Genomic DNA, 21,967 nt, shown 5'->3' on the forward strand with positions numbered 1-21,967 from the left:
GACTCAACTCCAAACTACAACAAGGTTCCACTTCACATTAGTCAGAATGGTCCTCATGGAAAAGTCTGTAGATAACAAATGCTGGAGAGGATGTGGAGAAAAGGGAACTCGCCTCCACCTTTAGTAGGAATGTGAGTTGGTAGAGCCACTATGGAAAAGAGTATGGAGGTTCCTGAAGGAACTAAAACTAGAAGTACCATATGATTCAGCAGTTCCACTCCCAGGCATATATCCACCAAAAGTATACATGCACCGTCTGTGCACATATATCTGTGTGTGCGCGCGCGGGTGCGCGCGAGCTCGGGCATTCGCCTGCGAGGATGGGGGGTGGGCGGTGGGGCTGGGGGTAGGGCTGGGGCTGGGGCTGGGGCTGGGGCTGGAGCTGGTGCAGCCCCCCGGGATTGCCTGAGGCACGCCAAGGGAGCCCCAGACGGAGACCCGAGGGACGGTCGTCTGGTTTCCTGGAAGCCAAATGCGGAGGGGCTCGCGGGCCGCGCGGAGGCAACCCAGGTCTGCAGCGGGAGTCGGTGCCCTGGCCACCCACCCCCAGGAGGGGCTGGGGCTGCGGGAGCCCAAGAGTTGGGACTTGGGGCGGGGGCTAAAGGAGAGGGAAGGCAAAGAGCCTACAGCATCCGGTATTCCCAGGCGGTCTCCCACCCAAGTACTAACCAGGCCCGACCCTGCTTAGCTTCAGAGATCTGACGAGATAGGGCGCGTTCAGGGTGCTATGGCCTTAGACGGAGGCTGCTGCCACCTGGCGCCCTAAGAGCCCTGCGCTGCACCTCCCTTTTGCTCTGACCTGCCGGTCAGCCATTCCGTCTACAAGTAATTTTACTCCCTCCCCTTTCTCTCCCTGCTTTCTGAGAGTCTCTCTCCTTCCATACTTGATGGTGTAATGAATGGATGCCTTAGATCATTTTCCCTGAACATTTTTTTCTCTTTATTTTTACATTGATTTCTATGAATTCATCTTCAAGTTTATGGATTATTTCTGCTAGCATCTCAAATGTGCTGTTGAACCTATCAATTTTTCATTTCAATTATTTTAGTTTTCAAATCCAGAATTTATGTTAGTTTTCTTTAAAAAAAATAATAATTTGTAGCTCTTCATTGAGTCTCTCTGTTGACTTAGTATCATACTGTCATCTAATTCTTCAAACATGGTTCCATTATTTCATTTTGTAGTTATCATTTTGATATTTTATCTTTTGACCTTCATACTGAATTTATACGTGATATACTTATATGAGTTATCAGTGGTATGTTATACAAATGCTTTACTCACCACCATTACAACATTAGAGTTTTCTGAGTTTAACTGTATACTTACCTGTCCCAGCAGGTTGATAAAGAGTCCAAGCCTAAAGCCCCTTTAAGGAGGAGGCAAGCTTGCTTTCTTTTTCACATTCTTTTGCTTAAGACAAGTAGGCATTGTAGGGAGGAGTATCTCAGGTTCAAGGACATTCCTCTTTTTGAGCTTTGGATGTATGTTATAGGAAAGGGTCGGCAAAACGCTCACATCCTTGAGATGTTTTTTGTCTATTCTCAGAGGCTAGTTGAGAAGTATATATGGCCCCACTTAAATTAGTGAACCCCTTCTGATGTCTGTGTCAGAAGCTTTTTCTGTCACCTTCACTTTAAATAAAATATACACAAAGCTCTGAGTGACTGAGACTGTCTTTGACCCCAGATTAATATCTTCTTCTTCAGACACCATGAATCCAGTGGCTTTGGTCACCGTTGACTGCTAGGTTATCATCTTGGGGGCTTGTCCAAGATCTTCGAGACAAGGTAAGAACACTCAGAGTTGAGATTCTTTTGCTCTTTTACTGTGGTCTCTACTACGGAGAAGGCAATGGCACCCCACTCCAGTACTCTTGCCTGGAAAATCCCATGGGTGGAGGAGCCTGGTAGGCTGAAGTCCATGGGGTCACTAAGAGTTGGACACGACTGAGTGACTTCACTTTCCCTTTTCACTTTCCTGCATTGGAGAAGGAAAGGGCAATCCACTACAGTACTCTTGCCTGGAGAATCCCAGGGGCGGGGGAGCCTGGTGGGCTGCCAACTCTGGGGTCTCACAGAGTCGGACACGACTGAAGCAACTTAGCAGCAGCAGCTACTTTACTAAATCAGAAGCATGTGGACTGAACTTATTTTCCCCAGTCAGCTTTTCCTGGTCCCTCTGACCATTTCATATCTGCTTGGGGAATTAAAGTTATTAACCTTGTGTGCCGGATTGTAGACTTTCAAGGGACTGGCAATCCATGCTGTTATTGTGCTTTTCTAGCAAGGCCCCCATTCCAAGTTTTATAGGACACTGCAGACAGGAGCACTTTAGGGAGCTAGCTGGAGCTCTAGCTCCAGGGACATCTCTCAGACTGGAAATCACCATCCTGACCCCACAGACACTCAGGAAAGTTCTTGTCATGGCTATGCCTCTGGACTATATGGATTGAGGCATTGCTGGTGAGCATGAGATTCCTGAGGACACAGATTGGGACACCCCAGATTTGGGCAGATTGAAAGTGCATTGGGCTTCTTCCCTTAGTAGCGCTAGCTCTTAGCAGAGCAGACGAAGCCCTCCAGTGGCTCTTGTCTCAACTCCTTAGGTATTCTTTTTGTACAGTCTGATGGACAGGAATAAAAAGGATGATGTTGGCATTCCATGAATATGAAGGATTAGTTTTTCCTCGCAGGCGGGCCCTCCATCGCCTCCTTTGTTATTAAATAGACTCGTGTGGCCACTGTCAGGAGGATGTCTTGGGTTTTCTGTTCATCCCTTTATGACTTGCCACTTATACTGTTATGAGGAATGTGTGCAGGTACACAGAAGTTGGGTGCTTCCCCTAGTGGTCTTGGCTCGGCAAGCATCCGGAAAACTACTCTGTTCCACCCCAGGTGGTGCTGGAATAAAAGGGAAATCAAACCAAGGTTTTAATGGTGAGGACCTGGACATCAATCTGGGATGCCATCAGGTCTAACCCTGGTGCATCTCCACCATGCCTGGGTGGTAGAACGAGGGGGGTTGGGAGTAGGACACCTCCACCTGTAAGAGACAGGTTAGCTCTGGCCAGGGAAGGAAGCTTAGGTGGAAAATCAGTCTCCAACCCTGTCTAGAGCAGGGGCAGACACCTCTGGTAGAAAAAAGCCATGGCACTGGGTACTGCTTTTTTCTCTCTTACAGATGGGGCCTAACAGTCCAGAACCACCCCCCTTGAATAATATCTTGAAAAACTGGGATAATTTTGATCCTCAAGGCCTAAAAATCCCTTATATATGAGGTTTCTTTGCTTTAAGAGAAGACCTCGCCTGCCCAGAGAGATAATCCCTGCTGGGACATCTTATCGATCAGTCTACCCCTGTCATCAGAGCCAATTTGAGCACTCTCTGGTTTAAATTTTAGCTATGAAGCTATGACTACATGAAGGAGAAATGACATTTTGAACCCTGAATGGCCATGTGTATTCTTTAGACTCCGGAGAAAACTAGGTAAAATGGAATCTTTTTGAAATTGCAAAACTGGTTCTTTTTGCACATGTAATTACTAAAAGTTTGACTTGTGAAAATACTCTTTTGGGGAGCTCTGATCCTGCCTGAAAAACAGAAACATGCCTGGGGAAAAACCTGAGTTAACTCTTATCATGTCCTTGAGATACACAGCCCACTCTATCTGGGACTCCAGCCATGAGCTGGGACTCAAGCCAAGAAAATAAAAGGGACAAAGAGACATTTTAAATTTCAGGTGGAAAATCTGAGGTTTCTGTCTGTCCAGATTTGTTTGTGTCTCGGTGTGTCTCCATCCTTGGAAAAAATTGCTAAAGGCTAAGTGGTTCAATGAGCTCTAATTAATTGGCCTAAAGAGAAGTAAGTGCTTACAAATCAAACAATTCTAAATTCAAGAAAATTAAAGTAAATGAATTGGAGGCTTGTGTGAACTGGGAAATAATCATTATTGAATTGATACATGATATTGATGTTTGCTTATTGATCTAATTAACAGAGACATTGTGAAGATACTTTTATAAATGATATAACTTTGGGTGATTTATCCTTACCAATCTACAGAATGATGATGTAAAGTACAAGTCATGGTTTCTGAAGAAAAGTAAGATGTGTGTTTTTAATAAAAAGTAATAAGGAATGGAGTTACATTCTATTAAGGAAAAGCAAAGTAAGTCTAAACGTACAGGTGGCTGTCTTCTAAATGGACAAATGAAGTGATGAATACAGAAAGTGTAAACAGGTGTGTTGCAAGTGAAAGAAGAGTTTTGTGCATGGTATAAGTTTGTTAAGACATTAAACTGCCTTTGAAGTCTTATTGTTACTATGACTAAGTGAATAACTATTGTTTCACAGTGAATATAAGCTGTTACCAAACTCGAATTTGGTTTTCTCTCACTGATTAAAAGAACACAGTTTTCTTGGAATGTGGCTTTTGATAATAGACTACAGCACATATGGACAAAGCTCCTTCTGCTTCTACAAAAGTTAACACCTCTTCAGGGAATTTAAAATGGATTAAAAATGGCCATAAACCAAAGAGTTGGGGCTATGAGAGGTCCAAGATGGCCACTTGGCTTTTCCTGGCTCCCTGACAAACCTCATTTTTATTTGATAATGCCTTTCCTGGCTTCAGGATTAATATCTCAGAATAGAAAAAATGGTTAAAAGGTGCTTTCCACAGTCTCCAGTGATCAGGGCACCCACTTTGCTGGACAGGTCACACAGACGTTCACAAAAACTTCATGAGTTTCTTCGAGACTATTGCTTTCCCTGATGTCCTTGGTCATTGGGCAAGGACAGCAGAACAAAGGGATCAATTGCATGGGATGGAGTAGACTGCTAAATATGACCACAATTTTCACGACTTTTTGTCTGACATATTGTTGACTTTTACTCTGTGTTTTCAGATATAAAGAAGCACTTCTCCTCGAGTTACTGATCATTTAAAACAATCTAGTGATTTACTCCTGGGGGTAAAATTATGCCTTTTTTCTCCCTGCCTCATCCCTCCAGAAACTGGAGACACTTGGGTTCTGAACAGCCTTATCAGGTAAATAAAAAGACTGTCTCCTGACATATACAGAAATCTCAACTTATACTGGGGAGCTCTAAAAGAAAAATCCACCTAACTGATGTCAGGCCTATGGCATCTATTATGTTTCATTGAATATTAAGTTCCAGTTTTTTTAATTAAGGTCTGTATTTACTAAGACTCACTCCTTAGATAGTTCCTTGTGGTTATGTTACATTGCTAAGAGGTTTAATTAAGTTGTTAAAAAGGACATTCTGAGTTTGTTTCTAAAGCTTATCTCAATAACCAGTCTTTGAATAAAGATCAGATGCTCAGGATCTACAACCAGGATATCAACAGCAAGCTATAGTCATTTAGCAAACTAAGTCAGATGACATGGAGATGTCACTGGGCTACACCTAATAGAAGTTCTTGACTTAACTTCTTACTTATGATTCTACTATTACTGCTATTGTTTTCTATATTGCCTGTTTCAAGAAGTGTTGTTCCTTACATTATCAAGTGTGTGACTGAGCCACTAAGTGAGTCACTGTATGACTTAGCTGTAAAAAGAAGAGAAGTGAAAAGCAAAGGAGATAAGGAAAGATATAAGCATCTGAATGCAGAGTTCCAAAGAACAGCAAGGAGAGATAAGCAAGTCTTCCTCAGTGATCAATGCAAAAAAATAGAGGAAAACAACAGAATGGGAAAGACTAGAGATCTCTTCAAGAAAATTAGAGATACCAAGGGGACATTTCATGCAAAGATGGGCTCGATAAAGGACGGAAATGGTATGGACCTAACAGAAGCAGCAGATATTAAGAAGAGGTGGCAAGAATACACAGAAGAACTGTACAGAAAAGATCTGCATAACCCAGATAATCACGACGGTGTGATCACTGACCTAGAGCCAGACATCCTGGAATGTGAAGTCAAGTGGGCCTTAGAAAGCATCACTACGAACAAAGCTAGTGGAGGTGATGGAATTCCAGAGGAGCTATTTCAAATCCTGAAAGATGATGCTGTGAAAGTGCTGCATTCAATATGCCAGCAAATTTGGAAAACTCAGCAGTGGCCACAGGACTGGAAAAGGTCAGTTTTCATTCCAATCCCAAAGAAAGCAATGCCAAAGAATGCTCAAACTACCGCACAATTGCACTCATCTCACATGCTAGTAAAGTAATGCTCAAAATTCTCCAAGCCAGGCTTCAGCAATACACGAACCGTGAACTTCCAGATGTTCAAGCTGGATTTATATTTTCTTCTTTTTTGTAGCAAAGTCAGTTGTAGTTTATTTATTCCTTGATCATGTATACTTAATGTCAAACCCAGTTAAAATAGCAAGAGTTTGTGTGTGTATATATATATATACACACACATATATTTTCCCCAATACTTACAATGTTACTTCACAAACAGATCACACAGTGACTTGCGTTTCAGACTGTAAGACTTGCCATGTAGACTATAAGGCTGGACTTTACACTATGTTGTATTTAGATCTATATATTCTTTTCACTTAAGTAAAATAATCGCAGTTCACAAATACACACAAAAAAATCTCTAGGTACTTGATTAAAAGAAATCTAGAGTTGTAGGATACGAGGCTAGGTATATAGTTCTGAAAGGAGTTTGCAGTATGTGATTGTTCTTATTTTCCTATAACTGCCTTTTTGTTTTTGTTTAGTCGCTGAAACATGTCCAGCTATTTTGCATCCCCATGGGCTGTAGCCCACCAGATTCCTCTCTCCGTGGGATTTCCCAGGCAAAAACACTGGAGTAGGCAGCCATTTCCTTCTCCAGAGGATCTTCCTGGCCGAAGGATTGAACCTGTGTCTCCTGCATTAGCAGGTGGGTTCTTTAACTGTCTTTTACCTTTTAACATATTATTACCTTTTATACCTTGAGGCCAAGTATTTTGAGAGCGAGGTCTCCCCCAGGTTTAGCCTTCAATACAGGCAGGATCACTCTCCCTCCAGATTTTTCAGTGTGTTTTTACTCTGTAAAAAGTTTTCTTTTCTTTTCTTTTTTTTTTAAACAAAGGGGATTATTAGTGAAAAGTGAAATCAAGGAAAATGCATTGAGAGGAAAATAAAGAAGGAACCACTGAAGGCAAGCTGTTGTTGGAGGCTTGGCTTTTACACATTCTGAATGATTTTCCCATTAGCAGGAGAGAATCAGCAACAGAGGGAGTGATGAGAAGACAGTCACTGGCGTCAGAGACAAATGACCTTCAGATCATTAAGCTCCCTTCCCAGAACCTTTTATTGCACCAAACTCTTCTTATGGAATTTTTCATCTCCATGTTTCTAAGTGTGTAGATAAGCGGGTTGAGCACGGGGACAATAATTGTGTAGAAGAGCGTAAACACTTTATCTTTTGGTAATGTGGCAGGTCTAATGTAAACAAAGATGACAGGTGTGAAAAAGAGGATCACGGGCTGTGATGTGGGAACTACAGGTGGAAAGTGCTTTATGGTGGCTTTCTGCAGAATATGTGCACACATTATACAGAATCAAAATGTAGGAGGCCATCAAAACCACAAAGAGCACCAGTCCCATCAAGCCAGAGTTGGCAATGACAAGAAAGCCAATTTTGTGTGTATCAGTGCAGGCTAGTTTCAACAAAAGATATGCATCACAGAAATAGTGATCTATTTCACTGGGGCCACAGAAAGGTAAAACAATCGCAAGAAGAAAGAGACCAAGAGAATGAAGAAGTCCCCCTGCACACGATGCTATGAGAATTGAGTGACGTTTTTGCCTGTTCATGGTGATGGCGTCGTGGAGAGGTTTGCTGACGGCCACATAGCAGTCACAGGCCATCCCTATGAGGATGAAGACCTCAATCTCCCCCCAAAGAAGTGGGTGGTGAAAAGCTGTGTCATGCAGTTTTTATAGGAAATGGCCTTTTTCTCCATCAGTAAGTCAGTCATGAGTTTGGGTGTCACAGTGGAGGTGTAGAAGAGGTCTGAGAGTGCAAGGCAGTTAAGGAAGAAGTACATGGGCTGGGTGATTAGCTGACTGCATGTAATAGAAATCACAGTGATCAAATTCCCCAACCAAATAGCCAGGTAACAGAATAAGAAAAATAAACAGCAGAGGATCTGGACTTTCTTGTCCATAGAAAGTTCTAAGAGGATAAATTCAGTAACATTATTTCTATCTTCCATGATATGATGTTCAAGAAAGTTATCTGAAATGACAAAACCAATGAAACGAATCATTGATGAGAAAATGGAAACCTAATATCTACTTAAAATGGCACCAATGCCTTTTAAAGACAAGTTATTTTGAGACCCACTGAAATCATTTTCATTTAATATGAGTCTTTTGAATATCTAGTACTAATATTCTTCTAAGAGCTAAGAATACAGTGATAAATTAGACAAAGTTCCAGTTTTTATATAATTTAAATTATTTTGTGAGGAAGCAAGGAATTATATTTGTCAAGAATTTAAAAAAAAAAGAGATAATCTTAATAGTGTTAAGTAGAATGACATATAATGTGCCAATTTAGGATGTAAAATAGAGGCAACTGTAGAATTTGCTTGATTAAGTGGTTTCTAATGAAATTACAAAATTGGTGTAGGGTGTGTGGGTGGGTTTTGCAGTGCTGGCATAGAGTCAATGTTAAATAAATATCAATTAAATAAAAATCTGGAAAGTGAACAATGTGCTATAATTTTGAAGGAATAATACAATAAATAATCATCCTTTAGTCAGGTAATTCATGATAAAACTGAAGAACAAATCATTTTTATGAGTGGACTCATAATCCTTTTTGACTTTTAAGTTAGTTAAGTTGCTCAGTTGTGTCTGACTCTTGGTGACCCTGTGGACTGTAGCCCACCAGGCTCCTCCGTCCATGGGATTCTCCAGGCAAGAATACTGGAGTGGGTTGCCATTTCCTTCTCCAGGGGATCTTCCTGACTCAGGGGTCAAACCCAGGTCTTCTGCATTGCAGGCAGGTGCTTTAACCTCTGAGCCACCAGGGAAGCCCTTTTGACTTTTAAGAGGAAATAATTCCTTCATGTGAAATACTCCATGAAACTTTCATATTTCTTAAACTTTATTTGTAGCATCTCTAGGTTAATATATTTACAACTCTGCTTTTCCTATTTGTCTACATTTCTCTTGCAAGATTATTTCCTCTTTCAAAATAAATTAACATTCAGAAGTTATTTGAGTTACATCTTATCAGACTGTAATTATAGTTGCCTAGTTTGGAAATAATATACTGAGAAATGGGCTCCTCTAATTCCAAAATAGTTCCCCCAAACACAATACAATAAACAAGATGTAGCACTTCTTCCCTTAATTTCTTAGACAATTCACCCACACAATCTGCATGACTATATAGAGGAATCTCTTCGGTTCTCTAAAATAGAAACAGTTATACCTGTATTCATGTAATCATCTGGTAAATACACTATGTAAGTAGGCAAAATAGCTAGTTTTTTCCTCCCACTTTGTTGCTTAATTGTTCATTCCCTAGGATCCCAGGCTCCCATTCATAAAACAAAAGTGATTAGATAATCTCTGAAGATCTCCCCAGATTCCAATAATGTGTGACTTCTGATTCTCCATTAATTTGGGGAAGACATCTGTTTACCTCTCTCCTGCCTTCCCTTCTCTGCTTGATACATTGAAACTATAAAAAGTAACAAGTACAGTGGCAATTTCATTACAATTCCTGTGCCTCAGTTTACTTCTCTGTAAAATCAAGGTAAAGATAATATCTCTTTATATGGTGATTTTTTGAATAATTAGTTTCTAAATATGAAATTTCTTAAAGCAATATCTGGAAAGTACTATATATTTAATAGTTATTGGCCATCCTCAACAATTACTAAGGGCTTCCGTGGTAGCTTCGCTGGTAAAAATCTGCTTGCCATGAAGGAGACCAGGGTTCAATCCCTGGGTTGGGAAGATCTCCTGGAGAAGGGAATGGCTACACACTTCAATAAATATTTTTGCCTGGTGAATTCCATGGACAGAGGAGCCTGGTAGGCTATAGTCCACTGGGTCACAAAGAGTCAGATACAACTGAGCAAATAACACACACATGATTACTAACTATAAGATCAAGGCCCCAGAGAAAATGTGAGTACACCACCTCAGGAACTGTACCTTGTACTATCCTTCCCTGAACAAGATAGGAAATATTATTAATATTAATATCAGAAACTTCAGAGATAAGAGTTGTGTTCAGACACAGCTCTGATACTCAAATGCAAGACTCTTCACCTCCTTAAATACTTTTTTCCTTCTTCCTTAAAATAAGCATGCAGTGCCTAATTTACAGGATTACTGTGGAATGTAAATAAGCTTACATATACAGAACTTGATGCTCAAAAACATGTTAGTTTCCCCTCCTTCCTCTTGGAACCCCCATAGTGTTATAAATTTAGGAGGTCCTCACACTATTTGAGTGGTAGTAGAGTCTAGTAATTAAGGTTATGAGTTCTGGACCTACATAGAATGAGATACTGGCTCCAAAATTCACTTGGAGCATAATCACAGATAAAATATATAACCTCAGTTTCTTCATCTATAAAATGAATAATACTGTAATTAACTCTGGGATCTGCTGTAAAGATATGATGAGTTCACTTATATAACAGCTTAAGACAGAAACTGGTATATATTAAGATAAAACATTTAGTAAATATTCATTGTCATTGACATTATATTTGTCCTATCAATGGGTACACTGTATTATTCTTACTTTTTATTTTGAATCGCTTACTTAAAATATGTAATGTTGTAACATGGGATAAATATGGATAAGACATAGCAGAGTTTCCCTGCCATAAACAATGTGCTCTTTCTTACCTGAAGGCTGGGGTTGCTCACTGTGGGGAAACATCCTGTCATTAAGCCAAATCGTTCTCTTTGGTCAGGGTTGAGCTGACTTTCCACATTTCTGAAGATAAATGTACTGCTTATTTCATCCAGTTAATACTTTTGTTTTCTTTCTTTTGAATTAATTAACCTTATTGATGGACAGGTGCTGTGATTCATGGTGTCCTAGTCGGACACGACTGAGCGACTGAACTGGACTGAACGACTGAACTGAACTGAACTGAACTGATCTGAATTAGACAGATATTTATGTTCCCCTTTGATAATTTTTCTTCATCTCAACTAAGGAAAAAGAAACCTACCACTTAAATACTATCCATTCAAATAGCTTCTTTGAAAATTTCATCATATATTTTTGCTTCTGCATAATCTTAGAAGCATACTGGTGTTTTGATTTTAATTTTTTAAAATACATCTTCAGTTCCTTCACTGCAATACTGTCCACTTATCTGCTGGGCCAGTGCATTCTTCTTCATATTAAACTTTTTTCCATAATGGAATCCAAAGAGCTAATAATATGATTAAATTTTTGAAATATGAAAAGACAAATAAATCTAGCAATATTTTGAGAGCTGCTGAGAGACATGGCACTGATAATTTTAAGAGCTCATGTACAAATCACAAGTCATGATAGTTGAAGCCAGGTTTTCCCAAATAGTAAAAATAGCATTTTAAAGTTTCTGGAATTTTTCAAAGGTTAGTTAGAAGGCTTAGATCATAAATACAATCAGAATGATTCAAATATTCATTTTAAGGAAAATCACTATTATAATTACGAACTGGATTTAACTTACCAGCTGCTTAACTCATCAGACAGATTTCTTATAAGATGAGGCTTCATACCTAAGATAAAGTCAGAATTTAAAAAACTGGAATTTCCATGCAGTAATCCATCTCTAATTGCATAAAATCTTACAAGAGAACTTGTGAGTTCCACTGCTACAGATATGTTTGGTAAATTGAACTAATTTTGAGATTTTTTTTAACATGCAGTTTTTCCACTTCTAAAAAATAAATATGTGTCTCTCTGATATTTTGCCTTTGTCTCTATAGAAAAGTGACATATATACATATATATGTATCAGTTCAGTTCAGTCGCTCCATAGTGTCTGACTCTGCGACCCCATGAATCGCAGCACGCCAGGCTTCCCTGTGCATCACCAACTCCCGGAGTTCACTCAGACTCATGTCCATCAAGTCAGTGATGCCATCCAGCCATCTCATCCTCTGTCGTCCCCTTCTCCTCCTGCCCCCAATCCCTCCCAGCATCAGAGTCTTTTCCAGTGAGTCAACTCTTTGCATGAGGTGGCCAAAGTACTGGAGTTTCAGCTTTAACATCATTCCTTCCAAAGAAATCCCAGGGCTGATCTCCTTCAGAATGGACTGGTTGGATCTCCTTGCAGTCCAAGGGACTCTCAAGAGTCTTCTCCAACACCACAGTTCAAAAGCATCAATTCTTCGGCGCTCAGCCTTCTTCACAGTCCAACTCTCACATCCATACACGACCACAGGAAAAACCATAGCCTTGACTAGACGGACCTTTGTTGGCAAAGTAATGTCTCTGCTTTTGAATATTCTGCTTGATGTTAAATTGGCATTTAAGGAGAATTCTGACAAAATGTGTAATATAGAAAAGATCTCAATATCTCTAAAAATATAGAAATTTCCCATCAGTATACTTTGCCAAAGACGTAAATCATAGCTTCAATTTCTCAATTTCTACCTAATCAATAAATATGCCAAAGTTCTTAATTATATTTCCCTATTGCATCAACATCCAAAGCACTGAGATCAGACATGGGACATGGAGACTATGAGGAAATGGAGTATATGATGACTATGGACATGGAGTATATAATGCTCATTTGTCAGGACGGGGCAGAATCAGTTAGCTGAGGGAGACTGAAGTGAGCTGCCATGGGAAATACTGAGAGCCCTACAGCTAGAATTAAAAGTTCAGCGAGTAGACCCAGGATTTAAGACAATTCTTCCTGGGGAGGAAAAAAATAAGCTTGTTAGGGCATTATAATTTCTGGCTGATGCCTGGAAAAGACTCCTATGCTTTACTCCTTTATTCATATAAAAATATTTACTATGTCCTAATTCTAAAAGGTCTGACTTGGACAAAACTTACTATGGAGAATGCATTTGTTGCTGTTTAGTCACTAAGATATGCCCCACTCCTTTGCAAACCCACAGAATGTAGCCTGCCAGGCTCCTCTGTCCATGGAATTTTCCAGCAAGAATATTGGAGTGGGTTTCTGCAATATGTTTCCTTCTCCAGGGAAACTTCTTGACACAGATCAAACTCACATCTCCTGCATTGGCAAGTGGGTTCTTTACCGTAGAGCCACCAGGGAAGCCCTAGAGAATATATTTAGTGGTGAACAAAACAGCCTTTGTCCTCAGTGAGGCTGGAGACTAAGGAAAGAGATAGACAATGAAATAAACAAGAAAATAAGCAAATGTATAATTACAAATAGTATATTTTAAATAAATGAATAGGAAGTTGTGGGTCATTTCTTTTTAATCTATACAAATTTTAATCTATAGACATTTTAGTCAAGTGTAAATCTTGGACATTCTTATGTTATACAGACATTTATTCCTCAGTTGCCTCTTGAATTTTACTTTATGTAATTCCATAAGACAATTGTATTTTCTCATCCATTTTTTACCTGCAAATGTAGTATTTATATTTGTTGAAAGTTGAAATCATATGATTGAATTCTTATTTTTAAAAATTTACTTAATCTTTATTGTTTGTCTAAAAGCTTCTAAGATCTTTTCATGTACCATTGAATTTTTTAAAACAGTCAGTGGGTATCTGTGAATGGATCTATTTCTATAGTTCTTTAAAGTTTACCATTTGTAAAAGGATACATTTTAAAAGAGAATATTATTGAATTTTTATGCAAATGATGAATGGACACATGTCAAAGATTCTATTGAATTTATTATTAATATTTAATGTAGAAACCAGTAAGATGTTACCATCAGTTCAGGCAACAGTTTACCACATATTTTTCATCAGTAAGGGGTGCTAAAATGAATTTATAAGTTGATGCAAAACTAGTCAAGTATCCAAAGGGCTATCATTACTTGCATTTCACCTGACACAATTTGAATTTCTATGGCCAGACATTGTTGACATTGATATTATTTTGTGTGAGTCAACTTCTCTATTTTGAGTTGTAAAATGTCTTAGCCAAAAATACTGAAAGATAGGTAATAACCTGAATGCAAGAACTAGTAGGTCACTCACTAAATTACAGAGAATCTCACTGCTCTTTCTTGATATTATATGTGCTATTAATGACTTAACTGAAGAGAGAAATATGGCTGATGCTCTTGAGAAGCTGAGAAGGGAGGAGATCACAGTGCAAAAGTGAAGGAGTTAATCATAATTCCCTAGTTAATGATTAATATTAACAATGAAGTGTTTGCTTGCTTATCTTATTAAACTATAGTTTATTTACAATGTTGTATTGGTTTTGGGTATATAGTCATGTGATTCAGTTCATATATATGTGGTTCATATGTATGTATATTTTCCATCTCAGATTACTTTTCATTATAGGTTATTATAAGATATTGAGTATAGTTTCCTGTGCTATACAATAGATCATTGTTGTTTATCTATTTTATATTTGGTAGTCTGTATCTGTTAATCCCAAACTCCCAATTTATCCCTCCCCTCCCCCTTTTTCTTTTGGTAACCATAAGTTTGTTTTCTGTGTCTGTGAGTCTTTTTCTGTTTTGTAAATAAGTCCATCTGTGTAATTTTTTTTATAAACCACATATTAGTGATTATATGTGTTTGTTTTTCTCTTACTTTACTTAGTAAGATAATTTATTGGTCCATCCATGTTGCTGCAGACTCCAAGTATTTTAATAATCCACATTCACAACTTTTGTTCCAAGAATAAAAGTAAAACAGAAACATTCGTGTTAATTTTTGAAGTTTTATTTGTCAATAATACAAGTCTGGTTGGTTGGAGGATAGGGCTTCTGACGCAGAGGGAAACTTTGAGGGTTGGCTGGTCTTATTAAAGACCCTGCTTATTTCATACCAGAAAGTGATCTTTCACTTTCCTGCTCTGTTATGTTCTCTGATATGTATACTGTGCATGCCCTATCCAGGAGTTTTCAGAGAGCTGTCAAGAAGTAGGTTTAAAACAACAACAAGCAAATATGTTAGGATCTTTCTATAAGAATTTCTAGCACATAATATTTTTAGGTTTATTTGTTGGGCATTTTCAACTGAGTCATAGGACTATGCTATTTTTCTTTTTTATATTATGAACCCATCTTAAGAATCCTCAACATTGACAACTCATTTTTATCTAACCTGGCTCTCTCTACAACTTGAAAATAAATTCTCATGCAAGTACATCATATCCATGAAGCTTTGAGATTTTTTTGAGAGTTTTGAGATTCTACTCATTCCTAATCAGTTATCCAGTGGCCTGATCTTGCTCCTAGTCATTTCTGACATTGGGCAAAGGTGCTCCAGGGTGACTTTAAATTCCTACTGGAAAAACTGCTATTAACTTGAACAGTGCCAAAGATGTGATCATTGACTTTGAGTGATATTCTCCACTTGCCCACTCTAAGAAAAGATTAATTTCACCAGTAATAGGTGCCCATTGCACACGGTGCTGTGCTTAGTCACTCAGTCATGTCCTACTCTTTGTGACCCCCTGGACTGTAGCCTGCCAGGTACTTCTTTCCATGGGGATTCTCCAGGCAAGAATACTGTAACAGATTGTCATGAGCTCCTCCAAGGGATCTTCCCACCCAGGGATTGAACCCATATCCCCCACATTGCAGGTGGATTCTTTACTGTCTGAGCCACCAGGGAAGCCTAGTAATAGGAGCATGACATTAATATGAGCCCCATTCTCACACCCTCACTGTTGCAAAGGAAAGTTATTATCAGAAGGGTTACATTTCTGATGCATAACAGGAGACTGGGCAATAAAATAGCTCATACGTGTTGAGCACTTACTGTGTGACCAACAGTGTTTCAGTCCTGCACGTATCCTCACTAGACTGGGTGCTGGGCTATTATTATCACTTGATGGATGGTTTGTTGAGCATATGTCCCAGTCCTCATAGTTAGTAAGCAATTCTGAGTCCAGAACACATGCCCATAACAAATATACACTATCAGGTGCTAGAATTAGCCAGAGTTGCAGTTCACGTTTACACGGACAGAGTTGGGAGAGACAGTTCCTTTGAACAAAAGAAAAGAGATTGATGTGGGACTTAGGTAAGAGTACTGGTGTTGGACATATGAGAAGCTCCAGATCACCGTTGGCTACAAAATTATCAGAGTAGAAAGCTATATTTTTAAGAAATATAGTTGCAGGTCCAAAATTTGGTCTTTTAGAATATTCTTTAAATGATGCAAGTAAAATGTTGGAATTATCTTCTAAATCATTGCTACCTGGGACTGGCTTTATTGACTAAAGTCACATACAAGAATGGGCTGTATAGGTTCTCAGTGTTGATTTGTATTACATGATGCCTTTGATAGTCTACTGCTAAATATCTAAATTGATTACACAGCCAAAAGATCAGAGGGGAAGAGGAGCTATAAATAAGAAAACAAGAAAACTAGAAAAGAGCACAGCAGAGTCTGGACAAATCCAGGGAGTTGTAAGCTTTTGCTCATACTTAAATCTATATATTGCTAAAACAAAATGAAACAAAAAAGCATATAAGGCAAGCGTTATACATTTTAAAGTCTTCATTGTAGAAAATCCATATATTCAACCAAGTTCAGCAGTGAAAATCAGAGGTATATTTTAGTTCATTTCCTTTCTTACTGTGATATGGCACCAGAATTTCTTTATGTCATTCTTCATCTCCAAGTTTCTCAGTGTGTAGATTAGAGGATTGAGCATGGGAGCAATGATAGTATAAAAAAGAGCGAACACTTTGTCTTCTGGTAAAGTAGTTGCTGGTCGAATGTAAATGAAGAATAAAGGAGCAAAAAAGAGAACCATCACAGTGTTGTGGGAACTGCAGGTGGAGAGAGCTTTGTGGCGATTCTCTACAGAGTAGGACCTGACAGTGGACAAGATCACAGCGTAGGATACCAACAAGACCACAGAAGTCACCAGGCCCATGAGGCCCGAGTTGGCAATGACAGGGAGACCAATTCTGGTGGTGTCAGTGCAGGCCAGTTTCAGCAAATGATACACATGGGCCACAGTAGGGTAAAAAGATTGCCAGGAGAAACTGACCGAAGGAACGCAGGAACCCCCCAGCGCAGCAAGCAGCTATCATGGCAATGCACTTCTGTCTGGTCATGATCAGAGTATAGAGCAGAGGTTTGAAGATGGTCACATAGCGGTCACAGGCCATCCCTATGAGGATGAAGACCTCAATCACCCCAAAGAAGTGCATGGTGAAGAGCTGTGTCATGCAGCCATGGTAGAAAACGATCTTCTTTGCTGCCAGCAAGTCAGCAATCAACTTGGGGGTCACAGTGGAGGTGTAACAAAGGTCTGCGAGGGAGAGGTGACTCAGAAAGAAATACATGGGCTGCTTCACAAGTTGACTGGAGGCGATAGAAATCGTGACAAGTAGGTTTCCAATCAGAATTGCAACGTAACAAAGTAAGAACAGTAAAAACCAGAGAATTTCAATTTCCTTTTTCTGAGAAAGTCCTAAGAGAATAAATTCTGTGATGTTATTCCTATTTTCCATGACTCAGAGCAGTTTGTAGCCACTTGAAATTAAATAGTTATCAATCTTTACAAATATGTAAATACAATTATGTATATTATTCCTTATTATGGGCATTTTAAAATGGAAAGCATTCAAAACTTGAAGAAAAAGATTTGATTTTTATTTGAAAGGCTTCCCTTGCATTCTTTTTGTCCCTCTCTGGAAAATATTAATTCCTGATAAACAACTTTGATACCTGATTTAAAAACTAACCCTGTAGAATGCAGCATATTTATGCAACCATTCTATTAGCATGTATTATCAAACATAACTGGATAATAGGCCCTGGTTGAATTCAAAAATGGTACTGTAGATAAAAATCAGTCATCCCTTTCCTATTCTCACTATTTGTTATTGAGAAAATAGACACAGAAATGAAACCTTGAGAGAAAATTAAAAAGCACTTATATGTGGATAATGCTATATGTGAGAAATTTCCTTCCATCCATCCTAGGTGGAAATGTGATAAATAGAAAAAAATCAACCAATTTGGAATCATGAGGTATATCAGTTCAGTTCAGTCCCTCAGTCATGTCTGACTCTTTGCGACCCCATGAACCACAGCACGCCAGGCCTCCCTGTCCATCACCAACTCCCAGAGTTCACTCAAACTCACATCCATCAAGTCAGTGATGCCATCCAGCCATCTCATCCTCTGTCCTTCCCTTCTCCTCCTGCCCCCAATCCCTCCCAGCATCAGAGTCTTTTCCAATGAGTCAACTTTTCGCATGAGGTGGCCAAAGTACTATATACATGACCAAAATCAGCTATATATCTGTTGTACCTAATTTACAAATATTATTAATTTACAAATGTGCTTAATTTACAGATAGAATATTATATTTTATAGTCAAACAAAAGGATAACAAGCAAAGTATAATTACCTCTATTTTTTCAAAAGGTATCACCTCAAACTTTAAAAATATTTGTTTTTTACGTTCAGTAAGGCATTTGAGGTTAATAGTAGGTTTCACTTGAATTTTAGTCTCATACAGTGTCTTACTCACTTGCATAAATTGGCTTCTTTCTAAGCGATGTACTCAAGCTGTTCAACTCTTCCTAATAATCACTCATCCTGAAAACGTTTGCTTCTTTCTGTTCCTATATCATATGTCTTAGTATCTCAGGCTGGCTTTTCTCTCTTCCATTCCTGTTATTTTTACCTCCTCCTCCTTCTAGTCACTGCTGTAAAGTAATGTAAAACCAGCTCTAATAATATGCTCATAACTATTATGCCTTTGAACAAACCAATACCTTTCTCCTGGCAGAAGTTCAAGAAGCATAGACTAGGGAGAACTACTGAGAATTAATCATTCCACTAAATCACACCAAAATTCTCTACTTCAACTATATAAAACACAAGGCCTTAATATTTAAAATATTTTATTTCATTTACTCCAAACTTCAGAACCAATATATCCACAATTTATTTTCAAATCTGTAATGCTCCTCTCCTTATTTTTCATTTTCAGTGAAATTGCCATTCAAATCTGTGTACATAAAGTAGGGTTTGGAAGAGAAAAACTGCAAATCTATCTAGTGTGTGAGAGTCAACATCAGTGGCCACAAAATGACATTCAAGTATGTAACAACTGAATAGTGAAGAGAGGATATTTGTAGTGGTCAAATAAACCATCTCATTCAACTAACAATTACATTTTAGGCTTTTAAAATAATTCCCAATAATTTTAAAAAATTCAGGGCTCTATTCTAACTTCTCCCCTAAATTATATTCTTCTGATTTGGTGGGAAACACTGTAAGTTATATATTCAATCACAGATTATTCTTAATTTAATACTTGACTTACTGCTTGAATTGATCAATTAACTTATATCTTCTCAGCATCTTTTCCCTTACTATTTGTCTAAAATCCTACCTCTGAGATTCTTTATCAGATAGCAGGTCAAATCATATTTGAAAAAGACAATGTAAATGCCATTTTGGTAAGTGTATTTGCAGACTAAAAGTGGAAAATCAATGAAATGATTATGAATTACCAAGAAAATAAACAAAAGCTTTTAAAATGCAGATTCTTTTGTCTTACCAATACTTGAATATTTCAGACAGATTGAAAATTATTTTAAAAATTTTAATCTTGAAAATGCACTCAGTCTAGGCCATTAGAAAGAGAGGGAATATGTGAAAAATACCTAAAAATTAATTTGCATTTTAAAATATAAAAACTGTTTAATGCATGACTCAAAACCATAATCTATATTCCTGAATGACTTGAAAGCATTTTCCCTATTTTCAGGTATTTCTATGGAAAATAAGAAAGCGTGCCTCCATCAAAGGAAACTATTAGCAAGGTGAAAAGACAGCCTTCAGAATGGGAGAAAATAATAGCAAATGAAGCAACTGACAAACAACTAATCTCAAAAATATACAAGCAACTCCTACAGCTCAACTCCAGAAAAATAAATGACCCAATCAAAAAATGGGCCAAAGAACTAAATAGACATTTCTCCAAAGAAGACATACAGATGGCTAACAAACACATGAAAAGATGCTCAACATCACTCATTATCAGAGAAATGCAAATCAAAACCACTATAAGGTACCATTTCACACCAGTCAGAATGGCTGCGATTCAAAAGTCTACAAATAATAAATGCTGGAGAGGTTGTGGAGAAAAGGGAACCCTCTTACACTGTTGGTGGGAATGCAAACTAGTACAGCCACTATGGAGAACAGTGTGGAGATTCCTTTAAAAACAAAATAGAACTGCCTTATGATCCAGCAATCCCACTGCTGGGTATACACACTGAGGAAACCAGAAGGGAAAGAGACACGTGTACCCAAATGTTCATTGCAGCACTGTTTATAATAGCCAGGACATGGAAGCAACCTAGATGTCCATCAGCAGATGAATGGATAAGAAAGCTGTAGTACACATACACAATGGAGTATTACTCAGCCATTAAAAAGAATACATTTGAATCAGTTCTAATGAGGTGGATGAAACTGGAGCCTATTATAAAGAGTGAAGTAAGCCAGAAAGAAAAACACCAATACAGTATACTAATGCATATATATGGAATTTAGAAAAATGGTAACAATAACGCTGTGTACGAGACAGCAAAAGAGACACTGATGTATAGAACAGTCTTATGGATTCTGTGGGAGAGGGAGAGGGTGGGAAGATTTGGGAGAATGGCATTGAAACATGTAAAATATCATGTATGAAACGAGTTGCCAGTCCAGGTTCGATGCACGATACTGGATGCTTGGGCCTAGTGCACTGGGATGACCCAGAGGGATGGTATGGGGAGGGAGGATGGAGGAGGGTTCAGGATGGGGAACACATGTATACCTGTGGTGGATTCATTTTGATATTTGGCAAAACTAATACAATTATGTAAAGTTTAAAAATAAAATAAAATTTTTTAAAAAGGAAAAAAATTAAAAAGAAAGCGTGCCTCATTTGTCTATAAGCGTCATTTTCATATTTTAAAATAATAATTATATCAACAGAAGGTATTCTTTAAAATACTGGACTATTTGGAAAATGAAGCAAAATATTGTCTCCTTCATCTCGTTGTACTATTTTCTAACTTGTTGGCATGAGTATACCACATCCCTTTTTTGTATTTCAGTTTAGGCATCAATAAGCAATGGGAGTTAAACTATATGTTTAAGGATCTCTGCTGGACCCTAACTCCTTGTCCATGGTTCCGACATATATTTTGAGGAGTTAATAGCTGGATTTTGATGACTATTATTTTCCAAACAAATCAGAATAAATTTACAACTCCCCTCCAGGTTATTGTCTCTCATTTCCTTTAAGATTAACTGATCCAGTCTCAGAAAGAAACACAACTCCTCCAGCTTTCCTTTTCTTTGGATCCTTTATAGCCTGATATTTTAAATTCCCTTTATCCAATCCAAGTATATAGAAGGCTCCATCATCTATAGTTCAAACTTAAGTGTTCTTCTCTGGAATCCCTAATGATTCCCTGAAGTAGTGAACCTGGACTAGCAGTTTCAAACCAATCTTTGCTCAATACTATCACAGTGTATTAAACTCTGTGAAATCTACTACTTCCAGGTAGATTTCACTAACTACAGCCCACCATGCTATGGTTACTCAAATATTCTAAGTCTTGGGGTTCTTAGAACTATCTACCTTGCTTCATATTTTTTTTCTAATAATTACCAGATACTGTTAAGTGCTTTAGCTTATCTCTCTAAAACAATCTTATCTTGGTGAGAGTTAGGGCCAGTGCCTCATTTTCTCCCTAACCTGGACATAATGAAAAACAAAACCAAACAAAATTTATGCCATTCAAATCTATGTTGAACAGTGAATGTTTGACTTTGGAACAGATCATATAAACTTTCTGA

At 38.2% G+C, this 21,967-nt stretch overlaps 1 long non-coding RNA gene and 3 pseudogenes across 2 annotated transcripts; 1 reads left to right on the forward strand and 3 right to left on the reverse strand.

The window, feature by feature from the left end:
* Positions 1-620: 620 nt before the first annotated feature.
* Positions 621-739, reverse strand: LOC139179147 (5S ribosomal RNA; annotated as a pseudogene).
* Positions 740-3,268: 2,529 nt separating this feature from the next.
* On the forward strand, positions 3,269-20,730 carry LOC139178921 (uncharacterized). Of its 2 annotated transcripts, none has more exons than XR_011563330.1 (4): positions 3,269-3,489; positions 4,911-5,053; positions 6,702-6,865; positions 19,878-20,730. It is a non-coding gene; the product is annotated as an uncharacterized lncRNA (long non-coding RNA). The 2 variants fall into 2 exon arrangements; XR_011563329.1 differs by lacking the exon at positions 3,269-3,489 and adding an exon at positions 3,521-3,864.
* On the reverse strand, positions 7,248-8,227 carry LOC139178907 (olfactory receptor 4P4-like; annotated as a pseudogene).
* On the reverse strand, positions 16,695-17,601 carry LOC139179025 (olfactory receptor 4P4-like; annotated as a pseudogene).
* Positions 20,731-21,967: the final 1,237 nt, after the last annotated feature.

The sequence above is a fragment of the Bos indicus genome, chromosome 23 (assembly GCF_029378745.1).
Source record: "Bos indicus isolate NIAB-ARS_2022 breed Sahiwal x Tharparkar chromosome 23, NIAB-ARS_B.indTharparkar_mat_pri_1.0, whole genome shotgun sequence".
Lineage (NCBI taxonomy): Eukaryota > Metazoa > Chordata > Mammalia > Artiodactyla > Bovidae > Bos > Bos indicus.